The 26041-nt window shown below is 35.9% G+C and overlaps 1 long non-coding RNA gene across 1 annotated transcript; it reads right to left on the reverse strand.

The window, feature by feature from the left end:
• Nucleotides 1-7052: 7052 nt before the first annotated feature.
• Nucleotides 7053-8148, reverse strand: LOC125505385. Its single transcript, XR_007282139.1, has 2 exons — nt 7617-8148; nt 7053-7438 (listed from the first exon to the last, which is right to left on the reverse strand). It is a non-coding gene; the product is annotated as an uncharacterized LOC125505385 (long non-coding RNA).
• Between the last annotated feature and the right edge of the window lie 17893 nt (nt 8149-26041).

The raw sequence follows: 26041 nt of genomic DNA on the forward strand, positions 1-26041 counted from the left end.
CAAAATTCCATGTTTTCCGTCCCGTTTTTGCTCATTTCTCGGAGGCGAAATGAGCAAGAACGCTTATTTGTACATCATTCTAGACAGAAATAAATGGCCTTTTTAGAAAGTGAACCATCGATAAGGAAATGTTGACAGTTTTCTCAAAAAATGCTTGAATTTAAGAAGTTTTAGATTTGCGTGGTTTTTTTTTGAGTTGCCCAATCCACTTGAACATGACGCTGCTCTTTCCGAAGTTTCTCAAGAACCATTCAAGCCAGATAATTCGTTTTGGCATCGTTGGATAGAGAATTGAATGGGGTGGTCATGACCCCCATGACCCCCCCCCCTGGATTCGCCCTTGAATATATTATTAATAAAAAGAACTAGATTTTCGTTATTCTCCAGCTTTAGTAAATCTGAGTCAACAACTAACCGCGGTTTTGACAAAATGGACCATTTTTGCACTTTAAAATTTTTTTGCCAGATAGTCTTTTATACGAAAAATAAAGCATTTGCATGCCCTATTCATTTACGATACCTACAGTTGCGTTACTCTATCGCTTCACTGAGCTTGAGTGAAAATCAACGGCGATTTCGAATATTCGCTTCTACTTCTACCATTGAGATTGAAATCCTTAGCGGCTTTTGGACCATATCATAAAAAGGCGTGTTTTGCCAAAAACTGAAACTTTTTGAGGCCAAATAAAACTTGAAAATCCTCAAAGTTTGTGCCAAGGAGACAATGATTGACAAAATTGAGCCCCCCACAAGCAGATTAAGTGAAAATTCTGTAAAACTTAGAAAAAAAAAGCAATCGGCCAGTTGGTGTGAGAAAAGAAAAGATTCGATCGATCACTGGAACATCTGGATGATTTCCGAAAAAAGACCCTAGTAAGTGAAAATCCTGCAGGCAACGGATTAATTTTACCGACTGGCTCAAAACCCCCCTTTTGCTTAAAGTGCAAATTACCTTATATCTCAATCAGCGATCTAATTTTTCCTCTCATTTGACAATCTTTGTTAACAGCTTCTCAGGAAACTGGACTATTTTATGACCCTGGGAAATGAAGTATTGAACTCATCCGCTATTGATTTGTATAATTACATAGTACTTGTGGACTAGTGATGTCTATGATGAAAAAGAGCCAAAACACTAAACGTTTCAAAAGGGAACAATCGAAAACTGAATAAATAAATATCTGTAATTTAAGTGAGCCAAGAAAGTTGATTCATTTCAGCAGGTTGTCAACACGCTCTTCAAAATATGAATTGAACATAAATAAAGCTAACTGCAAAGTCGCAAGTATTTAAAGAAAAGTTCATTACCCGGACAGACCAGACCGTAAGTCGACAAAGACCATTTTGACAATTTTTAATAATGTAACAGAGATTTTCAATTAGCTTTTCCCTCGCTCAAGGTATATAATTGTTTACGTGGAGCGCTCTCTCCAGATTAAAAAGTTAATCAGTTGAGAAACAAACGGAATTGGAAAATTTAATAAACTTATCCACCCTCTTGAAATACGATTTAATTTCGTGCCAGAAAAATATCTAAATTAGGCTTTACAACCATTGAGGCACTTAAACATCAGTCAGGTAATATCAGAACTCCTTGTTCCAATGCGCCAAATGCTGTCAACAATCCCTTTTGTCTGATTGAAAGTTCTATTTGGACATGCAACAATTATCCATATTAGTCTAGCTCTGGGCTGTATAAAGCATGTAAAACCAGCGAAACCAGGTGCGGTGTATAGCAGGGAACAAGAACAAAGAATTTGCTGAGGGTGTTTGAAAAGAGGGTTGAAAATATTCCTCTCTTCATAATTAATTGAATGCCGTTTGCCTACATTCAATCCCAATTTTAAGGACGATTGCTGTTGGGCCCAAAAACCATCAGTTCATCAGAAAAATATAGAATTGTCTAGAGCCTGAATATATTTTGAGTTGATAATTAAAATATCAAACAACTCTATGTTCATGTGATAACTTCGTGAAGGGTGTGAGAATGTCGTTCGAAGCCTTTGAATCGCTCCGAACTTATCGGCAATGGTCAGATAAAGCTGACAAAAGCAGCAAGATAAAAGCGACAATTTGAAAATAATATAAAAGGTCATCTGCACTATCTCCAGCCAAAGGAAAACAGCCATTAATAGTTTCAATATAACATAATCAATCAATCTACGTAATTAATTGTTACAGTGTTTTTATAGCATCGGCATTGGTCGAGATATGCCTGACATATTTATATTGGATGTTCACTGATGTTAATAGGCTTTCCACCAAGAAAGCAATCTCTGTTTTTATAAGGTGTTTGCATTTCGATGTTAAATAGCCAGAGAAACAAAAACCCCTATACCAACATGACGAAAAAAATTGCAAATTGAAGACAATTGATTTTGTCTTCAATAACTAGGGGGGTTTTGGACAAAAATCAAACAGCCACCCATTAGAAGCAAACGAGGCAATTTACCATTTAGCAGCTCGGAATTCTCATTGCCGAAACCCCGAAGGAAATGAACGAAACCGAAGCAATACCCCCCGGTACCCAAAAGCCGCAATCACACATCGCACCTGCTCAAAAATCTGAAATAAATTAATGCCCTGTCCAGATACGTCAGGACAAACTTCGACTGCAACTCCAATGGAAAATCGACCTTAACTTTGGTTCCATTAAAGGCGATATGAACCTGCACCTGCCAGCATCCGCTTTGAGGTCTAGTCAAGTGTCTTAAGATGAACAGAACCGGAGTTACTTTTAGTTTGGCTACTTCTGAAGGAGTAATTTTTTCGTCTTTGAGCTACTAACTAATTAGTTATTAAAGGAGGAAAAGATCATTAAGTGGTAAATGTTTTTCCGGTTATTGTTTGAATGCTCGGAGGTTTTCGGGTTCTTTGGCCAAAGGCGAAAGGAATTTGAAAATTACGTTTTGCTAGCATCTTCAGGGGTGATTTGGCTTAATAGTGAAAACATGTGTAAGCTCATGAGCCCCAGAGGATTAGCAGTTTTGAGAACAATTTTTTACTTTTGCATTTCGAACGAGAAACTTTTGTAAAATTGTGTGTTATATGAAAAATCGCTCGCTTCAATGCTCTATTCAGTGGTGGCAAAAGAAGTGTGTGTTGCACCCATAGCTTTCCCCGTTTGAGCAAGAAATATTGGGCTGTTTTAAAAAAATGGTCTAGTTTTGCTCTTTGACACTATGCATAAAATATGTTTTATATGCGAAACTTCGTACTTTTATGCTCTATTTCATAGTCGCTACTTGCGAGGTGTTGCTCTAACGGTTTACTTAATATGAGCCGAAAGCTCAACGCACGTTAAAAAAATAGACTTTTTTACACTTCAAGATTTCTTGAGAGAATTAGAAATGTTTGTATTATTATGTTTGCTTCTCACATTTTTATGTGAGTTATAACCTATTCTGGACTGGATCAAACAGTACAATTAATTGATATTTCCCTTTTAATTTAGCAGCTGTCTTGTTGTCTGTCTTGTACAAATTTCTCATTTTCTACTTTCCTTAAATAATGTGTGGCCAAATTAAAAATAAGTTTAGTAACTTTGAAAGAAATAAAAATTAAAGAAAATCATAAAACCGGCTGAAGAAAACATTGAGAAAACCAATTGCAGACGGATAAATTCGCGACAATACCAGAATGTTGAGGAACCTTAGCTGAAGATATTTGCTTGAATAACTGCCATCTATCACAACTATTATTAAATAAGGTTTTAGGTTCAAATGGATCAAACCACATGAAGTATAGGAATATTCCCAAGTCCGGTTCTGACTTTAAAAAATTTCGCCTCCAGTATAAGAGAGAAGAATGATAATCAGATCGAGGTTTGGGCAATATTTTACGTTGGTATCGCGCAGGTAAACAAAAGCTGTGATTGCTCGATTTCCTGTTGGTTTGCCGAGAAAGCAGGACAAGTAGCCCGGTGTTTTGCGTCCAAGTCGCCAATCTTCATGTATAATCAACCGGTTTGAGAAGCTGAATCCCTCGCATTCGAACATTGAAGACAAATGTCTTACAAAAATTCAATTTCAACGATAAAAAAATTGAAAGCCCCAACGGTTCTTCGTGATGAAAATTGTAATTTCGGTTATCAATGTGATGTATTTTGAATTCAAAATTATCTCTTGATGCGTTATAGAATTGAATAATCCATGCTCTAAATAGGTTTACTTAACAGCGCCGCCCAATAGGAGTTATTCTGTTGAAAGCACGCAACTTTTACCGTTTTTCGTGTTAATCTACGAGAACTGAAAGGAAAGACGTGCGACTGAAAACAAGATCATGTTAATTTGTGATAATTTCCCTAAAAATCCGTTCAAATATCCCGAAGTTTGCCTTTCTATTATATAGTTTAGCTGCACAAACTAGAGCGCGAGATATCCTAACGGGAAAAAGTTATGACATTTAAAGTTGTGGACCAAATCAATTCAAATGTGATTATGAGTCCGGAGAAAAGTTACATTTGTTTTTTTAATTTGCATTCAGTGAATGTGTCTGAAATGTATGTTTATAGTTCAGAAGTCGAGAACAACTGGACTAAAGTCTAACTGAAATTATGCAGCAAAGTTCATTCATGTTGGCTTTCCAATAGCTTCTCGATTTCTACTAGATTTCCTGTCTAAGCCGATTAATTGGCTTCGACAAGTTGTACTTTGTTTTCAATGCACATAACGGACAAATTATGAGATGGGAGGTATGGACAAAATATATTTTTATTCAGCATATTGAACTAACGTAATCAAATTACCTAAACTTTCAAGTGCATTTGCTTAAAACTGCAAAAAAACAACTTTTATTTTAAACTCCCGTGTTGTATTATTCATACATCTTTGAGATTGTGGAAACCTCTGGTGGTCGATCAAGCTTTATCTAAATTTTAGTGAAAGTTTCAAGTGCTTGAAAGTTGTTAATACGATAAAACAACACCTACGAGCCTAATCGCTGTCGATCGTGAAACAATCGCTAATTAAATCGTTAAAGTCAGCCTTTAATTTCGAGCACTTAACCGAAAATCTCGCACACTTAACCAATCAGGCTGGTACTCGCCTAATTAAAAAAGTACTCAATGACTATTCTAAATTAAGAAGTGAAAAGGAATTCTGGTCGCCCCGATTGAATTAGTTTCCTGTAAAAATAAATACACCGATTCTCCTACCAGTACGCCTTCGTTATGCAGTCGACACATGTTTTAGTACCCAAGGCGAGACCATTGAAAGTGGTAGAATCAGAAAATTTTGCTTTTAGAACGTTACATTGGAATAACCAGCGAATTCAAGACCTAATGATGAATTAGCTATGAAAGGGCAAAGCACCGACATGCTTAACATGTGGCAATAGACAAAGGTGATTTTGTTAAAACGCTTAGAACAGCGGTTTCCAGATGGTTAGATGGTCGATATTTGACACCCCAGAGTTTGTTATTCTTGAGAGGCGGATGCTGAAAAACACAAATGATTTAATCGTATTGAAAGAAGATTTCCCACACGGTTTTTTCGTCCTCTCTACGTTTATCATGTGTTGGAGAGGGTACGTATTAACGATGCTTGCCATATGCCCTAGCGAATGAAACCGAGACGACAGACGACACAAATCTGGGAAGGTAAAGAGGGTCGAGTGGAAAATAAAAGTCAATGAACAGGAATAAAAGAGTGTCTAGTTAATTTGCAAAAAGACGCGCTTTCATTATTATTGCTGTTTTATTATCAATTCACCGTAATCTGATCCGACCGTTTTTCTCGCCCCGTTTAAAGCATATAATATCAAGGCCGCCACTTTACCGAGCATATTAACCATTAAATGCGACATGTATCTTGTGCAATATATTATCAATGTTTTACTCTAAAATAAACTAAATGTACTACGTGGTAATTTCGGATCGCCGGAGTTATAATCACTGTTTCCTTTAGTCATGTATTCTGCTGCCACTACTAGTTTAATTGACCTAAACTTAACTTCCCAGCAGTACCAGATGATTACGCCGAAGAAGTATTTTTAAAACTAATTAGACAGTGGAGAACTAAATATATGCAAAAACATAACTAGTTGGGATTGTATGAACTGTTACGATGTGGTAGAAGAGCAAGAAGGTGCGTGAGCAAACAAGAAATAGGTTCTTTGAACATTTCTGAAGGGAACTAACCGAGAGTTAAGAGATATTTTGTGCAGATTCAATCTAAAATTCATGGTTATAGTGAACTGAATCACTCTACGAGGATGAGTTTGCTCACGTTGAAAAACTTTAAATTGTATTCGTTTCTGCTACTGAAGAAGTACCCTGTATGTAACTCATACAAGATCAAGTGGTGAAAATTTGAGCAGAAAAAAGCAGCAGTTTCACCAACAACAAAACTATATACGCAACGAAACTACACTAATAAACATTTAATGAAATTTTAAAAAAGTCGACACCATAGAAGAAAAATTGGAAACATACTGCAAACCAACCTCAACTCTACCAAAAAAAACGACATTCTAGTCCACTATAGCAATCTATTAAGTCACCAATTGAAGCTAAAATAATGTCTGCTTCCATCTAGGCCGCAGTTCTTCCAACTCGACCATACAAAATGGATAACAACCCAGCTATTTACTAATAATGTATCATTTCTCAGTTATTCGACCATTTTAGATTGCTCCTATATCGGCGCAGAGGTTGTGTATACTTAATTCCGAACTTCCTATCGATCAGGTTCTGGTAGTTAGCCGGTAAATTTTCTGATTATGAGAGGTTTGGTTTCGACTTTGGTCTTTTCGGGGTCAATATTTCTCATTTTAATGTTTTACTGGTTCGTCAGCTTCAACTACTATAAAAATAGTTGGTTTATATGTCACCAAAGTGCTTTGTGAATATGCCTTTCAAAGTGACTATCTTGAAGGAGGTAAAAATAGTTTTCCTTTGTCTCTTCAGGAAGAGATCAATTTTTCAAACGTTTAACAAAAGACAATGAAACCACGTGGAAAACACACCAATTTCAGAAGAACCGGAAACTTTTCAACAAAAGGAAGAAAACAGGAAACAAGAACAGTTCTTACAGCTACTAGAAAAACTGATCTAATTACCAGATTTAATGGATCGTTTGCTTTATCAATAAATTTTATTTTGTTTTAACCAAAAATTCTTGTTGCTCACTTCCTTGCTCAATTTTTCCATCATTCCAATCTAATTCTAAACAATTTAGGGCATTTCTTCTATAATAGCAGTCCCTCCCAGAATTGGCTTCCTCTTGAGCTTCCATTGCGCTTTCTATGACTGCATTCATTTTGTGACAGATTTTTCTCCAGTTTTGTGAAAGACTTCTTCTCTGGTTGTTCTTAGTTGTAGTGGCTCATTCGTTTCTCGATTTGATTTTTCAATCGTCACTGTTCTTGACTGTAATTTGTTACACTCTGCTGTTGAGGGGTTTCCCACTCTTCCAGATTCCTCTCGTTGTAAACACATCTGCAATAAATCAAATCAAACATTCTTTTCTTCATAGTAGCCCCAGTTTCTCAGCCACCAAATTGTGCAACTTTTTCCTAATTTAACCAACTTTGACTGTGTTTAGACGCATCATTTACCTACCAAACCATCCATTATGTAGAAGCAGTATTGGTATCAATAGATCAAACAGACTTACTCGATTGCAAGACCCATTCATCCTTCAGATATCTTGTGAACATTAGAAATCTTCCAGGTTGAAATAATGGCGGAAGCCACCACAGCACATCATAAAAGCCGTTTCAAATATTTATGACAACAAGCGAGTTCAAAGACGGTCATGTCACTCAAACCGAATTAACAAAGCGTTTCGCGTTTACCAGATATCAAAGTGCCTTTTTCGGGTCGTTTTCACATCAAAAAGAATATCGAAGAAAAATAATCAACGCATGATAATGCGGTGAGTTTAAAAAGACGTAACGTTTATTTGGATAGGAAATTGGTACGCCTTTGGAATACTTCCCGGTTTTCTGCAACGATGCATTTTTAATTAGAATGGAGTCGACTGGAAGAAAACTCCAATAATCACACGCTGGTTAGCAAATCTGACATTTCCTCGGGAGTTTTTGTTTTTTTGGAGTTTTTCTTATTTCACCCATTAGCAGCGATTCTGTGCGGCTTTCAGATCAAACACCTCCCCATCAAAGTGCTTGCAATAAGAAAGGATATTGATTTCCTCTTTGACTTTAATTATATCCCTTCAAAAGTATAAAACTACACTTCAGCCTCGGTTTCTCGTTACTAATTGATGCATCTTTTCATTTAGCACCTTGGCTTTTATTTTGATTGCACGTTGTTTGTTGCTGAAGAACTTTATACCTATATTGAATGTTCTTGGGACAATGTCCCGGATAAAATGCAAACAACCGTTAAAAAGTCTGTGTTTGAAGATGGTTTTGCCGCTTCCGGTGTGAAGAGCTGAATCAAAGCGCTGCGGTTTGTCGATGAAATAAGAAAACCATTATTTGTTTCGTTTCTTGTTTGAGTTACCAATCAGTAATAACTTTGTTAATTTTCGATTTTAATAAAGGCGTCAAATCTTTATGGCTCTAGGGTTTTAGATAGTATGGCTCTATTAGTCAACATTTTTTTAAATCGGTATGAAAGAACAGAGCTGGATTTTTTTAATGCGGCAGAGGCAGTAACGTATTTGGGAACAATTGCAATGTTTTATGAAATTTTTCAAAGGTTAATCGACAAAGACAAAGTTCCTAAATTATTCACTTCATTTTGTCTTTTTTAAATGGAATTAAATCGATGTTTGTATCTGTACAAAATATCTGCTGTTTCAACGGTCCAAACTTTGCACATTTAGTTTGTCTTCTTCAATTCTATAAATGACAAAATAAAATGCACCAAAAATTCCTCGTTGCTACTCGTCATATATCGAAAAGAACACTCTATAGATTATCGCAAATCTCGGTTCAAATGTTTAACTCCTTGAGTTATAAAAGGTTGAGACTTTTCTATTAGTAGGGACAAGAGTAACAAAGGTGCAATCATTTTTCGAAAAAATAAAGATTTTGCAATCGCAATTCATACAATGCCGCAATTTTGAATGTTTGTAGAAGAAACGTGAAGAACTGAAACACATCTAAATCTGCAATTTTGCACCTATATATCAGAAACCTTGTTTTTCAAGTGCACAAACTTTCAGTGGACTTGCTGATTTGATGCAATTGCAGGAAAACATTAAAACTTACGCGTAAGACAGAAAATGATCTCAAGTTTACATGCCTGTGGATAAAAATTCCCAACTTTCAAACTAGAGGAGATCTAAAGCACAAATTTTGGATGGTTTGATGAAAGACCTCAGTAATCACGTAAACAAAAGTTTCGTCGATTTAGTGGAGGAAATTTGTTTCAACTTCTGTGTAATCTAGAAAATTGTCAAAAACATGCAGGTATGTGGTTAGAAATTCATATTCCGTACCGATGAGCCGATTTAAAGCTGGAATTTCGGGGAATTATATAAGAAATCTTACTGATTGAGTCTGCAAAAAAGAAGCTGATTTGAAGCTTCCGTTCAGTATTTGAATTTTCTTAAATATCTGGAGCAACTAATGAAATTAGCTCAAACATGCACGACTCTGGTTAAAACTTCGCTCGTAAGCGTTAACAAACGATAGGCTGCAAGTTTTGCTATTTATATAAAAGACCTGATTGCACAAGTGTTCAAAAAGTCACTATATTTGCGACTCTAAATGAGTTTGAACTTTTTGAAATTCCGAAAATTGCCTCAAACTTGGCTCAAAAGAGTTTGACTAAAAAATTAAAAACTGTGAACTAATGAAAATCAATTACGTCAAATTAATTATCATTGACTGAACATTCTTAGCTACGGTTCCACTTCAAAGCTTTACCCGTTTACTGCTTATGTTTACTTTCATTCGCAAGAATAAAAACAATACAACAAAATCGATTTGACACCATCAGCATCGAACCATGTGATCAACTGATCAGAAAAAAATCAAAATACTACACTATTCAATTCGAAAATGGTTTTTACCACTATTGAATTAAATCGCCTCAAAACGCACAATAGAATCCACTTCAGTTACACAATATGACTAGTTTTTGACCAAAATTTGATTTGCCTAATTCATCTTACGGTTTACACTCCATTACGTTTCAATTAACTCGCCGAATTTTTGGACGGTTTTCGACAGGAAATTGTGGCAAACTTCTGTTTTGATAGCCGCTAGTTCGGTACAGGTTGAAAAGTAAGTACCTGTGCAAACATACCCGATAATAATTCACCTGAGAAGTAATAATTAAAACGCGATTTATGTTGGGGCCCCGTTACAAAAAGAGGAGAAGAAAGCCCAACCATTAGCATTAAATCCACGCAGGAAGAACATTTCAGTTTATCTGACTCCCCGCATGATAGAGAAATAGTATGTAAAAGCCAGTTTCGTAAGGGCATTTTGCTTGCTGGTTTCTATTTTCTTGCGGCGTTTCAGTAGCGTACTTTGAAGATTATTAATGATGGAAGAGCGCCAATCAGTAATAAAACGTGAAGAATATTTCGCACACTTTTGTTTCAGATTATTTAGGTTTTACCTGCTTTTACACACTCGCTTAGTTAACGTTGTAGCATCTGCAAAGCTAATGTTTTTTCAGTCATACTTTTGTTTTAAAAAGTTAGTTTTATGGTTTGTTTCAAACGGATCAGCTTAATCGGGATTTTAGGTCGTCGTGGAAACATCCTCTTCCTAAAAACTCGAATACTGAGCAGCTTCAAAACATTTTTGAAAATTACTTGTCATCTAAAAGTGCATGCCCTTTAAAAATTGCCATCTTGATTCTTCTCCCGGGCCGAAACAAAGCGAATTTCTGCAACATTCTCAATAAACCTAGTCGTGAAACTGAAGCTTAGCAGCTCATTGCCACCATGCGAGCTAAAAATGATCCCGAGGCAAAGCTCCGATTACTTTATCAAATATCATGGTTCATCTGTGCCCTGTCGGCGAATTCTGCTGACACGTTTAACTAGATATTTCTTGGAATATTTGCGGGTTTCGCTGTTGTAAACTTGACGATTTGGATGATTTCCTTCAACGTCTTTGCCTGAAAATGCTTCTAAGTGAAATTGTCATTGCATCGCGGATTGCGGGATTAATTACAACCAGTTTTCGTTTCTTCGAGCCTCCAATTGCAAATATAATACCTTGTCCAGTCATCTATGGCTTCGTATTGGCGGTTGGCCCGTGGTTTTTAAGGGAAGTTAACTTGTGTGAGCTTTTGTGCCGCAATGATTATAAAAGCAACTTTCGGCTGTTCATTAAATATACCTACGCAAGTGCGTCCGATTGCAAAAGGTGTAAACGGTTTATTACATGCGCCACATGCCTGAAAAGATTCGAAACCCCTTTATCCGTTCCACATCTTGCCGAGGAAATTAAAGAGGAAAAAATTGTTTTAAAGATGTTTTTCTGTAAATGATTTTCGTCACGCAACCGCCCAGTAAGAAGCAACGTGTTACTTATGTAAGGAATGGTAATAATGAATATTTATTCGTTGAGGAACGAACGGGGTGTTTAATCCTGATTTAATGCAGGAAAAGATGTTATTCCTTGAATGAAAAAGTGATGAATGACCGTTTTATTAATTAAGGATATACTTTATTAATTATGGCGATTTATTTAAAGCGACATGCATGGCAATATGGTCATTTAAGCATTAGTTGCAAGATGATAAATCAGCAAAACCATTTATCTACTTATATCACTCGAGAATGTCCCACGCTTACGCGTAAACACTTTGTACTGTTAGTGAAAATTAATGGATCAAAGAGGCCACTTTTTAAACTTTTCTAATCTCACCTGGCTTTTGAGTAAATCAAACGAACAAGATTTCTGTTAAACTTATACAGCGAAATGCACAATGAAAGGGCTTAGTTCACATTATAACCTGATCCTTACCGACATGTATTTGCTTAATTTAAATCCTGGAGTAAAATTAATTAATCTTATGCTGCCCGTTAGGGATACACACATAAAACAAACAAACAAAGCTCGGCTCTTCCTCAATATAACCTTGCTTAGTACCTGGGATAAAGGCCCTCTTCATATACGAACAACACAATACTCAAAAGCTCTTTGATTTATTTTTCGGGTGTTTGCTTATGGTGAGCAATTTGGCTTGTAGAAAATTTGCTTTTTGGAGGGCTTTTGATGAAAAAATGTACTCACTTTGATGAATTACTCGAGGCCTGCAGCATGTTTTTCTCTTAAAAAAACAAACCGAAGATACATCGCGTGAGAAGTCATAATCACTTCTGACATGCGATTGGAAAAAGACTAAATGTTCCATTTCCGCGTGAAATTGTCTTCCTAACACCGAGGCAAGGGAGTTTTTTTGGATGGGTTTTTATTTCAATAACTCCTCTCGGATGCGGAAGGTAATTTTCGGTTGCCAACATTAAAGCACAGTTTTAATTTCTCGTGTGATCTGAGCATTTGAAACAGAAAATTGTCCTTTGTCACTAGCTCGACTGCTCGTCATGCACCGCGTAAGTTGCACAGTTCTCAAGGGAAATCAATAACTCCCAAATAAAACGATTAAGTCTGCAGCTAATGCCTCCATTGAGCCTCTCTCATATTTACTGTCCCGTTGCGTAAGTCGACAATATCCTTATTATGTTGTTGTCTGCTACTTTTCGACATGATACTTTACTCCCCAGAGCTGAGAAATTTCATTATGGAGCTGACGGGAATTTATGAAAAACTTACAGCAAAATATGGCTTGCATCGAGTTGCACTTTCCGTCCTATTGTATCGGGACAAGCCAGATCAAAAATTAATTATCCTACACTTAATTAAATTTGAGTTTCTTGTGAAATTGATGTTTTTTTTGTGGAGCATTTTCAGTTGTCGTTCCATTGAATGTTTCATTAGGGGCCTGCAAATTTGCCCGTTCTGCTTGTTCTTATTTTGTCTCTATAACTTGCTGCTTGCACTCTGGATGCTTCTTTTATATTACTCTTTGAACACGAAAGCTACTACTGATTTATTCGGTCTTCCACCAAACAACGTCTTCCATACCCCAAGTGCATCCAAACGTCTGACATGCCCTTAAACGCCACTGTTGAATAGATGATCTTGCTATGATATCTTCGGCTAGGCTTCCGATTTTTGCTAATGTTTTTCGACAAGTTTCAGACATATTGTGTCCATCTACGACACTGATCTCGGTCCATCGCAGCGACGTGATTATAAACACACCAAGCAGGTCTGAAGTCGCCGCGACTGCCACCTGTCCTTCTCGGCTCCCTCATTGGTCTCGATCTCGATCTGTTTGTCTTTTTGTTGTGCCCTCGATTTTTAGCTTTGCGGCCACTGCGGATGGAAAGTCTGTTCCCAAGGAATCTTTAATTATCGTCCCCTTTGATTCGAAATGAGACCAGATGGAGATAAGAACGGACGATTACTAATTGATGACGATTTTGTTGTCTAACACCTCAAGAGTCGTTTTTTCCTTACGTTTACATCGTTGTGGCCAATGCTGGATGAACAAGTTGATGTTGTTGATTTATTTAAATCGACCTATTTGTGTTTGGAGGTTGATTGTTTGTCTATAGCTTAATAACTGACGATTGTCCTCTTCTGTTGATGTTCTGCTTTGTACCCATGAAGGCAGGGCAGATATAGAAGTGGCTTTTAACTTTAGCTTGGTCGGATCTTTATTAATTTTTTAAATTCTCTGTAGCAAATAAAAAATGTTTAGCATTATCGTTAGCAAAATAGTTTTTGTACATTTCTCAATTACCCGGCCATTCGGCAGCCCTGTTTGAAATCCCCTTGACCTTTCAAAGTAGTAGCATTTAGTTCATTCTTATCCAAGAAACATTATGATTATGGCTAAGATTTAACACCAGTGGCAGTAAAAGGAATTGAATCGTTTAGCTGCATTCCATCCAGTGCCGTGCCAATCTTGAAGTTGTAACTGTAAATTTTACCGATTTTTTCTTAATCAAATTATTTGCTTTTGTGTCAAATATTCTATGTGGGTATCTTGGAAAATATTCATTTACAAGTCTCCAAACAACAATTCTCAACTTCTAACTCAGAGGAAGGAGCGACTTGAAGTCTTCACAGTCACTAACAGACATTTGCACCTAAATATATGCAAGAGTTTAATGAAGTTGCTCTTTTTTTATTTTACGGGCATTGAAAATGTTGCTAAAAATGGACGTTTTCACGCAATTGCAGGCTTTGAAATAAAAGTGTGCAACTCCCAAACTAGTGCAAGTAACGACTATAGATTTTTACGGGTGCATAGCAGACATTTGAGCCTAATCATACTCAACACTTCGGTCGAATGGAACACATTTTTTAATTTTCCGGACCCGGAAAATTTTGTTTAGAAAATCCAAGTTTTTACGCCACTGCACGGTCTCAAATAAAAGTTCGCCGCTTCCAATCCTGTGCGAGCAACGATCTTTTTAGGTTTATAGAAGATAATTGAATATAAATGTGCTCATCATTTTGTTCCAATCACTCTGGAAAATTCCACACTCGAAACAAAAACTCCTCAAAATTTTGTAGAAAATGCAGTAGATGCCGATTTTAACGCCGCTTATAGGTCTTCAAATACACGTTTTCGTTCAATTGCACGCTTTAAATCACACCCAGTCTTGAATTTTGCAAAAATTTTAAATTCTGGTCTAAAATTTTACGTTTTCACCCAACTGCAGCCTCTTTAATTAAACTTCTCAGCTTTCAATCTGAAGCAATTGGCGACTTTAAACTGCCAACTTCTATAGAAGACATTTAAACCTATAATGCCTCAAAATTTTATGCAAATCGCATATGTAGCTTTTTTGGATTTTCGCTGAAGTCATGAAGCATACAGTAAATTATATAATATACAAAACTCTTGTTGGACTTTTATGAAAAACATTTAGCATGCAAATCATCAAAGTCTTGTTGAAGCGAATCCCTAATCCTCTCAACTAACAATGTGCTTACTTAGAACTTTGCCAACATTAATTCAACTTGAACAAATCTGTCGACAGTCATATTAATAATTAGCAGAAACCGAAACAACATCAGCAATTTATACAATCCCGATCTTTTAAGTAGCGCTAAAAAAAGCTAAAAAAATGACGCTGACTAGCGAAACAATTATGTCATATATGTAGTTAATATACTGAAGAATGCGCAATTTTAAATTAAAGGAAACGATCCCGGAACGTATTAGATTAATTGTCTACAAACTAAATGAAAAGTAAATTTGCTTCCCAATAATAATTACCGACCAAGTCGAGCCCTATTTAATACCGTCGGTTTCTACCCGGTACAATTTCCCATTCGATAAAACATTAAAAGGCAAAGTTTGGGCAAAATTTTGGTTTAATTAAGAGGTAAATTTTAATAAGCTTTATTGTGCGGACGGCGGGTTTGCCAATTTGCTATTCAGATGCTTTAAATACCTTTGTGTCATTTCCCCAGCTCTCATCTTTACATTTTAATATGAACGGAAACTTGAATTGCAAAAACGGATCCCTCTGGCTAGCTGGACAAAGCGGTGCAATCAGAATGAATTTAACGGAATTTTCGTGTTTCAATACCCCGATTAGATTTGGTATTAGGTTGAGAAATTCCACGCCCGGATCTGGACTGAATTCGTCTTCAGATTCACGTGTCAAAATCTTCTCATCCATTTAAGTAGTTAACATCGCCGACCGCGTTCTTATCGAAAAAATTATATCCACTAATTTTTAATTTTCAAAGCTGAACGCCAGATCCTAATCACCTATCAGATCTTATTGCTATTGAACATCGAGCCGAAACTATTCAAGAAAAGAATTCCCGTCTTGTTCAACATGGGTTTCCTGTATGTAAAACTCTTGAAGCTCGCTCGTTTTCGCTTTGTTTTAATCGACGGCAATTTGGTACGATCAGTTCAGCCGAACATAGTATGAACCTGAAATGTAATTAAATTTTCTTGATTGCCTGTTAGCTTTAACCAATCTGGTCAACAGTGTGGGCTTTATGGCTTCGATAAGTTTACCTGAAAGTGATTTGCTTGTGTGATGAGCATTACAATAGTTCCCCACTTAAACGAATAAATCCAATGTTAATGTCGAATAAGTGAAGGAAAACAATTAGCCTATCAATTGTTTTATCGATGATAATCCACTGATTAAAAGCTAAAAATCAATCCGAATTGATTCCGCTACCTGATCCGCTTATCGTATTACAACCCACTGACATCCTGAAGATATCATCTCGCTTTTCAATCAAGTACGTACGTAACGTTCTTCGGAATAACAATTGCCAACAGAACCGAAACAAAAGAAAGAAAGCGACTGATGACTTGATGGACGAAGCTGCTTTTTTATTCGAGCTGATGTGCTCTTTTTGCCCGACTCTTCAGTTTTTACTGTAACGCAGAAAGATGGTTGCCTACCTGATACTCTTAATGCCTACCTGAACAAATCTTACACCTGACGAGGTAAATAATCAAAGGGTGGCGCGCGGTCGATGAGGTCCGTAAATGGAGGATGGTATTTAATTCGGGTTTCACTCGATAATGATGAATTGATTATTTTCGAATATTGCGTGCTATGAGTTGAAGAATCTACATAGTTTAACGGTGTTCGTTGTTTGATCTGATTAGTAGCGACTTTTCAGGTTTGCACACTTTCAGGTGGCACTAAGAAAATAGTGAATACCCATTTCACTTTGCGAACAATTTTTTAAGGGGAAATAAAATACCGAAACCATGAAAGACATCCGACATCGGATCTATATATAAAAAGGCAAAAAAGACCCTTTCACTAGACTCTTTCACTGTTAGCAGAGGACGAACTGATAATTTATCGATTGTTCAGCAATTGACACTGAAAATTTTGCAACATCACCAGTGATAATTCGCCAATGCCAAACAGAGTGATAATAATCCCCTTAAAAGTCTTAAGATGCCTTTTTTCCTTCATTACCTCCAAAGCGTTAGCATTTTAACGGCTTAATTATACACTGGGCCCGAATTTAATTTCATCTTTCCCGGTCTCTATTTATTTTTCTGTTTAACCAAAATCCTTTACCGCCGCCCAAGAGCTCTGATCGCTCAACGAACTGATCTCCCAAGGGCTTCACGTAATAAATTAACTCTTCATTGATACTTTTGCCCGTGGATATCCAAGTACGAAATTATCCTGTTCTGTTCTTATTAATGTCCGGTTATCAGTTAATTGTTCAGAGGAAAGTAGGCTTGTTTTCAGGTATTCAAGTAGTGGTTGCGCGACCAAAGCAGCTAAATGTTGGAATGCACCACAACAAGGTAACCCTTTATTTCGATTTTCGTCCAGTGCAGACACAAAATACGTTTTTTGTGCTGTGGGTCAAACCAATACTAATCAATTTTCTCATTGAGCGGTTTCAAAACACTTTCGGTGGCACCGAAATTCGTTAATTATTATTGGAACCTGGCGTGGTGGTTATTTGGCATTAGGGACCAGTTTTTGCCAGTTAGAACAATGGAATCTTCAGAACTTCATTAAGTGAAAAAACTGCAAATATCCTCGTTTTTCTTAGAGTAGGCTTGAACCAATTTGCTATTTCTTTGAAGTTGCAAATCCAATTAATTACGGACTTTAAGTCACCGCTTTAAATCGTCTGTAATATTGTGTTAAAAACAAATAAATTTTCAACCATGTTTAGCAAACGGCCAACAATAATTAACGTCGGGTTTTTCTTCATTGGTGGCCCAAAAGATCCGAATTGAAACTCGAGCTGTCATTCATTAAACACATACCAAAACCGCCGAAAGCTCCAAGTAGTTAATATTCAACTTTTGAATCCCATTCTCTAATTAGGCCGCCTTTAGACATCCTTTTAATCAATTTCCCTCGGACCAGAAGAATGAGCTGATGAAAAAGGACAAATTTTCGTAAAACAAGATTCATTAAGATTTGCATAATGGACTCGATGCGCTTTCATTTTTAATGGATCGTCAATGTTGATGGTTTTTTTCTTTGTGGGGCGCTTGCAGTCCACTTAATTTGCCAGCTGACAGAAAGCTGATTTTTTCTGATTTTTATTGGAGTTGCAACTTTCTCTGCTTTATTTCAACAGTAAACCGTCCGTTTCAAGACGGCCAAATAGCTGCGAAGTAATTTATATCGACATTAAATTCTTTTACGTCTAAAATAAAACCAATAACCAATAAATAATCAATTCCTGCATTGAGTTTTTCTCGGTGGAGTCACGAGAAAAGGACATTCGTTACGTACTAAGGACAAAGTTTCGTATTTATCGGCGGTCATTAAACAAATAATCTCCAGATTACATGAGGAATAATAACAGGCGTAATTATGTATTCAAAAAACCTGAATGCCATTTTATGGGCTGAACTTGTTTGGAATCGAGACCGGTAACAAAACTAACAGCACGATCAGAACGAATCGACTAGAAAATTTGCTGGGGTTCATTTTTGTAAAATTTTTATATTCAGGTGAAGAAAAACAGAGAGTGAAAATGCTCATTGTTTTTTATAAAATGTGGGCTGCTTTCTTGAAGTTATTGGCTGTTGACGATCTGGCAACTAATAGTACAGCTAAATATTACAACTAAAACGTTGCGAAACTTGAAGGAAACATTCTGGTTAGTTCATAAATTGTGTTCTTCAAAACTTTTTCTCTCAAACTCACTTAAAATGGAAACAGCCCTGTATTTTATTTATTAAAAAAAATTAAGTACTCAGATGTGTTAGAGATATAAACAAAATACCAGAAAAAGCTTTAAAAAAATGTTATTTGAACTATAAATCCGAAGTTTTCACAAGAGTAACGAAAAATGCAATAATGCATGATCTATTCAACAAAATCAATAGATAAATACTTAATATACCAACTATTCTGCCACCTAAAATTCCACATCAAGCATGAACTTTTTGTGACTATTAATTTTTGTAGTGAATAACGCAGTGAGAATTTTCTGCAAAGTTTCTCTTCAAACCTCCAGAGACTGGCTCTGCAGTTTTGAGACGATTTCAGAGGCCCTTGGTTGTAAAAGTAGCTTTATTTGGAAACAACCTTTTCCAAAAAACGTTCATCCTTAAACTCGAAAGCAAGATTCTAAGTGTTCCAACTCATCGCCTTCTCTCAACTAACTTATTAAAAACGGTTAATTTGTTCTATAAGAAGAGTTATTCAAACTTTGCGTGGAAAAAATGATTTGACAGTTTGGAATTGAAACTCTGCCTCCGCAGGTAAAATAACAACATGCACAATACAATTTCCGATACTCTATCTCAAACTATAGAGGTTTGCCAATGATCGCAATTTTTACTCTAAACAATTAAGCTCACAGCTTTCTACTTCCGTTCCAAAACTGAACACTTTGATTCAAAAATAATTCGCTGTTTTCTTTTTGAATGCGACATACTGTAATGTATATCAATGTTGAACATGAATAAAGTTCGTCTTCCTTCTGGGGATTAAATGGGTCAAATGTTCAACATGATTAAGGCTAGGAATTCATCCCAATAAATTACTTCAATTTTAAATCACCCTGTATAAAATAAAATATGACGACGAGCGGTGAAAATATTTTTTGTTGATTTAAAAACAGTTGACAAAATTCTCTCGAAAGCCGTACAGTAGACGGTAAAAAATTCATGATTCTAACGAGTCTGAATTTACAAGTTAAACGATCCCGCATAAATCTCCATGATTTTCAGTTTCTTGTCGAATTTCCTCCAAATCTTATCAGCACAAAAATGTCGTTCCGTAAAAGTCACACTTATTGTAATTAAGTTTTCTTTCCGATAAGTTAATTGATTCATTATCTTAGGTCCATCTTGCCTCTGGGTTCGCCTACCATCGACCAAGGTGGTATTCAAATCTAGTAATTAAAAATGTTTTAATGATGATGATTTTTGTGTTTGGGAGCCGACTTTCATGTCCTACTACTGGCCCTTTGCTGGGGCCTGATACTGGGTGTTATAAAGCTGAAAAAAGCTCAGTTATTAGTTTCCATTATTCCCCAAGTGGATTTCTTAGAACAGTATAATCAGCCTCCTGTTTTAGATCTTGTGAAACATAAGGCCTAAGTCGCCACCCATTAAAAAGACATTAGTGCAAACATCCCGATAATTAGCGTCTATTTTCGGGTCCATGTCTCTTCAGCAATTTATATCGTACTTGACGAGAGTAAAACTACAATCTAAATATACAGTTAAATTAATAATTACGTGTCATTGGCTGGAAATTGGAAACCGGTGTAACGTTAGGTAATTAATAACCACTGTCTTTGATTTTGCTGACCTAACTGTAAATGCAGTATTTTCTTCCATTAAGGTTTTATTGCATTTTCGCGGTAAATGAATATTTAAATTTACATTTAGTTGCGCGATAATTGCAGTCGTTTCAGCAAAATGCCAAAGTGGAAAATAGTTATGACAATTTAATGCCAGTTGGTAAACTGAAAAATTCGAATAAAAAGGATTTGCTCCAGCCCTCTTTCAAATACCTTTGTTCACATGTTGGGAGTGCCATAAGCTTTGTTCAAACTCACAATAAAATCCTGACAACTTACAGCATAACAAATATCAAATTTTTTGCCGCTCATTTCAATCATTTCTTACTACCTGTTGCACTGCAACCATAATTAATGGGCAGTCCCCATCTATGTTAACTGTCGGCAGTTCATACGAACATTACGCATACATGAAAATCAATTAGCAATTGTTTATGCTCAAGTACGACCTCATTACCACACCCTGAGTGGAAACCATTTTCAACGTTTAATTGATCGTCTGATCAATGGCATTGTTTGCTTGCAGATCAATACTATTAGGTACATGCACAGAAGTATCATAACCGCGAAAGTTATTATAGCAAGATCCAATAATGAGCGATGAATATGGTTTTTTGATTATTTCCAATCGCTTTCAGGCCACCATAAGTGATGGTATCTGCGGCTTAAATGGGAAAGTTGCTTCTGGCTGTCTTTGCGTGCCATCCATTAGGAGTCAACGTAGGTATTGGAAGTGCGTAAGCTTTTTTAAAATTTCTACTCCATTAAGTAGGATTTTTTTTCTTTTTTAATTCCTTTTATAAGACTTTTATTAGGAGGCACAAGAGATGCTCAGGTGGCTGACAATATCTTAGAGACAGGTATTTTTATGTGGGTTATCAATAGTGAAATTCGCTAATTGTAAGCGTGATGATCAATCAATTGATCGAATTGGATTTATCAAAGCATTTAGGACTAAAAAGCCTTCAATGTTAAAAAGTTTCGCTTCTGCGGCCATTGTTAGAAGGAAGCAATCACAGATTAAATATTTTGACCCATCAAAGCAGCTGAAAATTGTTCAAAAAAATGTCAATTATTTGAAATTTGAATCTTATAGCGCGCGTTAAGCGTGTTTCTCAAAGAGCGTCATTCATTCCTTGCTCTTTTTTGATGAAAATGATGTTAAATTTGAGTCGTTTTGAGAGACTTGATATTCTTGCATAAATCGACTCCAAGACCGTATGTAACATGTTTGTTTTCTCAACTCAATGGAATGCTTAATGTGATGCTAAATTTGAGCCGTTTTGAGAGACTTGATATTTTTTGCATAAATCGACTCCAAGACTCTTAAATTTTCGATCAAAAATAAAAATTTTACATGTTTGTTTTTTCAACTCAATGGATTGCTTCCGACCTAAAACGCGCTAAGAAAACATATGTGTAGCGTTTAAATCTATAATTAAGAAGATACCATTGACTGAAGATCGTGATTGATCAAAAACATTAAAGCTGTAAGAAATTTTCGATTAAAAATCAAAATTTTGAATAAAAAGCTCCACAATATACAACAATAACGCGTTTCAATCTATAATAAGGAAGATATCATCGACGGAAGATCGTGACTGATCAAAAACAGCTTAAAAATCTTAAAATGAGCCGAAAATACCAATTAATTCTAATTTGAATCTTCCAGTGTTAACTAGAAACTAAACCACTTAAAATTGGTAAAAAATGGCAATTATTTCCAATTTAAAGCTTCTAATGTGTTTTTCAATGAGCGCATTGCACATCTCGCTTGCTTGTAATGAAAATTATGTATAATTGGACGCATTTTGAACGATTTGGTATTTTTCGGAAATTCGATTTTTGCTCCTAATAAAATTTTCAAGCATAAATACAAATTCCACATGCGTATTTCTTCAGCTTTCTACAATGCTTTCGACTTAAAATGCTCCACATTATGCATCAATAGCGCAATTTGAGACTATAATAAGGAAGATATCATCGACTGAAGATCGTGACTGATCAAAAACTTCTTAAATTGGACCAAAAATGGCAATTAATTCTAATTTGAAACTTCTAGTGTATTTTTCCATGAGCGCATAACTGTTCTCGCTTCTTTGTAACGAATATTACGTATAATTTGACGTATTTTGAACGAAAATATACTTTTTTTGAAAATTTCACCTCTACCTTAATGAACTTTTCGATCAAACATCAAACTTTTGCATGCGTGTTTTTTGAGCTTTCAACCTGAAAAGCTCCGCAATATGCTTAAATAGCGAATTCAATTCTATAATTAGGAAGACCTCATCGATTGAAGACCGTGACTGATCAAAAACCGCTTAAAATTGGTCAAAAATTATTATTTCGAATTTCAGGCTTGTAATCAAAATTATTTATAATTGGCGGCATTTTGAACCAGTTCATTTTTCGAAAATTCGATTTTTGCCCCTAATAAAATTTCGGTTCAAAAATAAAAATTTTACATGCGTGTTTTTCCAGCTCTTTACAATGCTTTCGACTTAAAGCTTCACAATACGCATATAACTCTCGTTTGAGTCTAGACTGAAAAAGCCATCGTTGATTCAATTCGATCCCGCTGATCGATCAAAAGCACCTAAAAATGGGCCAAAAATGTCAATTATTTCTACTCTGAAACTTCTAGAGTGTTTTCCCACAAGCGCAAATTCAGTGGTTTTGTGTAATAAAAATGATGTAAAATTGACATTTTGCAACAATTGAGTTTTTCAGAATAAAAATTGAAACACGACTCAAGCCTGGGGGGTGGATGCAAGGTAATTACCGAAATGAGAAATACTGTTTTTGAAATGTTCGCCTGAAGAGGCGCGACTTTTTATGACTTTGCAGTAAAATGTTAAAAACCGAGACCAGCAGATAACCGCCTTTAAGATACCCTTTGAAGTGGCGAATTTGTTAATTAGAACAGCGCGGGGTCCATCAGATACGGATAAAGCAGACGAAAGAAATGAAAAGTTTTTGTTTGTGAAAGAGCCGTTAATTTTACGGCGGGGGATAAAGTGTGTTCTTGAAAAACATCTTTATCAAAACTCGTTCACAGTTATCTACCTCAGATATGCATAATTTCTTCTGTTCTTTTTTTGGGTAAATAATTCCAAAACACCACAAGTGATCATAATCACTTGAAACGTACAGTGAAGTGCATTAAGCTTGGCATGACGGACAGAAACAACTGGCAAGGAAGCACGTGTGTGGTATTAATGACTAATAAACTTTCCTAATGTCATAATAACGACATTATCTCACGTTGCTCTCAACTTTTACCATTCGGATGATTTAGTGGCATCTCGATCAATGTAAGTTCGGGAAGTTGAGGCAAAAATTCCAAACGCCGCCTATTAAATAATCCATTATTTATCTTAAATTTTGTTCCGACTCCGCTGATCGTTATGGTCGACATTTAATAATCACCAGAAATAAAACGGCTCTAATGAGTGAAATCCTAGACGAAGAATTTTATCGAGCTCCCGAAGATACGCCATAAAAAAGTTTTGACGGGACCACATACAAACCCGTAGTAAAATCTACCAATTTATATGGTTAATTAATTTTTAAATAAACTTATGGTTGTGTAAAAGGCAAAATTTTACATAGTCACAAAAACAATATGTGAGTTTAATTAAATATTCCAAACACGTGGTTATATGACCTGGATTTGAAGAAAAACCGAAAATCTCCTACTAACACTAATCTGAATAAAAACTTATTCGACAGAACTAAATGCACCACATTCGAGCCAATGCAGAACTGGAATTGAGTTCAACGAAGTGAAACCATATTATTATTTTCAATGACAGTTTTGATCGTGAGAATCTCTCGACTTATCTCTACCACCACCGCAATACCATACTTACCATTTTCTTCGCAATTCTTCTTTACTTGTACTACGGCCGATGGTGTAATTAAATTAAAGTGGCTGATCCATTGTGTGTGGTTTTGCACACATAAGATATCAGTGAGAATGGAATTGTTGCTTTTTCCGTGAAAGTGGAAACACGCTCCAAATTGTCTTGGATGTTTAACAACATCACTTCAGGCACAATCGAATTGAATATTTTTAAACAGTGTTGAAAGCTGGGATGTAATTGCGGCTGCAAGAGCCTGATCATTCCCTTTAGCTCAGCCAGTATGTTCAACAAAAAGCCAATAATTACTCGGTGCGGGAATGATTATTTTCAATGGTATAAATGTTTTCTTGAATTATGTCCTTGCAACAAATTACGGACTTTGCACGGCTTGGCTTCGGTCCACTTATTTTCTCTTTTGCTCTTAACGGGAAATTTTAGATTTCAGCCAGATATGATTAGAGGCGCTTGAAACCCGCGGTCTTCATCACGAATCTCCAGTTCGTGCCACTTTTGAGAAATGCAATTTGATAATAATTTAATTTAAGTGTGTTTATAGGTTTGTATGTTGAGAACATGCTTTGATTGTTTGTTTTTTAAAATTTAAATGTGAATAGAGTTTGCCGCAATAATTTGTTAGTTGTTTAAAAATTAATGGCCAATTTAGTAATTTTTTTGTCATTGGTTGCAATATTTTGTTTTAATCTCATTTAGAGTGAATTCAAGGATTGTTTTTGTTCTCTTCTTATTCTCGCGTACTAGAATTATTGGAAACTGATCAAGTATGAAAGAATATTAACATTATTGGTATGATTTTTCGCCGAGCGTTGGCAGATTCTGTAAATTTTTCCAAGTTATCTTTTCAGCTTACCGATACAATTTTTAGCTGTTTGTGTGGGTTATTTTCTGTTAATAAAAATGTTTAAGCAATTCACTTTGCTCATATTTTCAACACCATTGCATAATGTTTTTTAAAGATTCTTAATTTGACTCCAGGTATATCACCACGAAAATAACACACTTTAACGATCAAAGTTAACCCCAGCACTTGCTATAAAATTCGGGAAGTTAATAACGAAGCAGAAGAATGAAGATTTTTCCCAACTAATGTTTTACATTCTGAAAATTGAATTTCACGTTTAATTGATATTTTTGCAGAAAAATAAAATGTCTAAACTTGCACCAAACAATACTACTAACGAAAACAAGGGCATAAAATAACATTAATAATAACTATAAAAAAGAAACAGATAATTTTATGGAAACGTATGAGTCAATGCTCTTCAGAATAGTTCAATAAATGCTGGCTTTACTAAAGCAGCGAAACGTAAAATTTGGAAAACCACTTTTATTTTTGTACGGACAGAAATTCTTATACGTTTCATGCATCATGTGTTGATTGTTGCATGTTCAGTGAGAAAATTCACAACTTTCTTGCTTTAATCATGAATGCTTCAATCGGAAAAACAAATTCACATAGAAACACATCAAGTGATCCGTCAATAGGAAAGTCATCAATAATATCGATTTAATATAGAGCTGCTTGTTTATCTGCTGTCAATGAGGGTCGAAGAGTATACTGCAACCGGTAGATAGTGGATAGTTGTTCAGGCCGTCCAATTTACCTGATTTAAGTCCGCTGGGATTTTATTTTAAAGCGTCTATGAACAACGTTTGTTGATATTGTCAAATATAAAACCTTGACCTTCCTGAGCCATCTCTGCTTTGGAACGGGAAGAGGTTTATAAAAATTAGTGGAATATGCCCGAATTAATATGAATTAAGTCGAACGGGATGGAGGCCTAATAGTGGGGAATGCCGGGCAGACGGATATTAAGGGAACGCAAAAAGCTGGAGCTGCAGAGCGAAAAAAAACCGGGGACACTGATTACACTAATTAATCCGGGAACGTCTTTGTAGAGTCGCTAATA

Source organism: Dendroctonus ponderosae, unplaced genomic scaffold (assembly GCF_020466585.1).
Source record: "Dendroctonus ponderosae isolate FM_Combo_2020 unplaced genomic scaffold, Dpon_F_20191213v2 Dpon_F_20191213_8, whole genome shotgun sequence".
In the NCBI taxonomy this organism is placed as follows: Eukaryota; Metazoa; Arthropoda; class Insecta; order Coleoptera; family Curculionidae; genus Dendroctonus; species Dendroctonus ponderosae.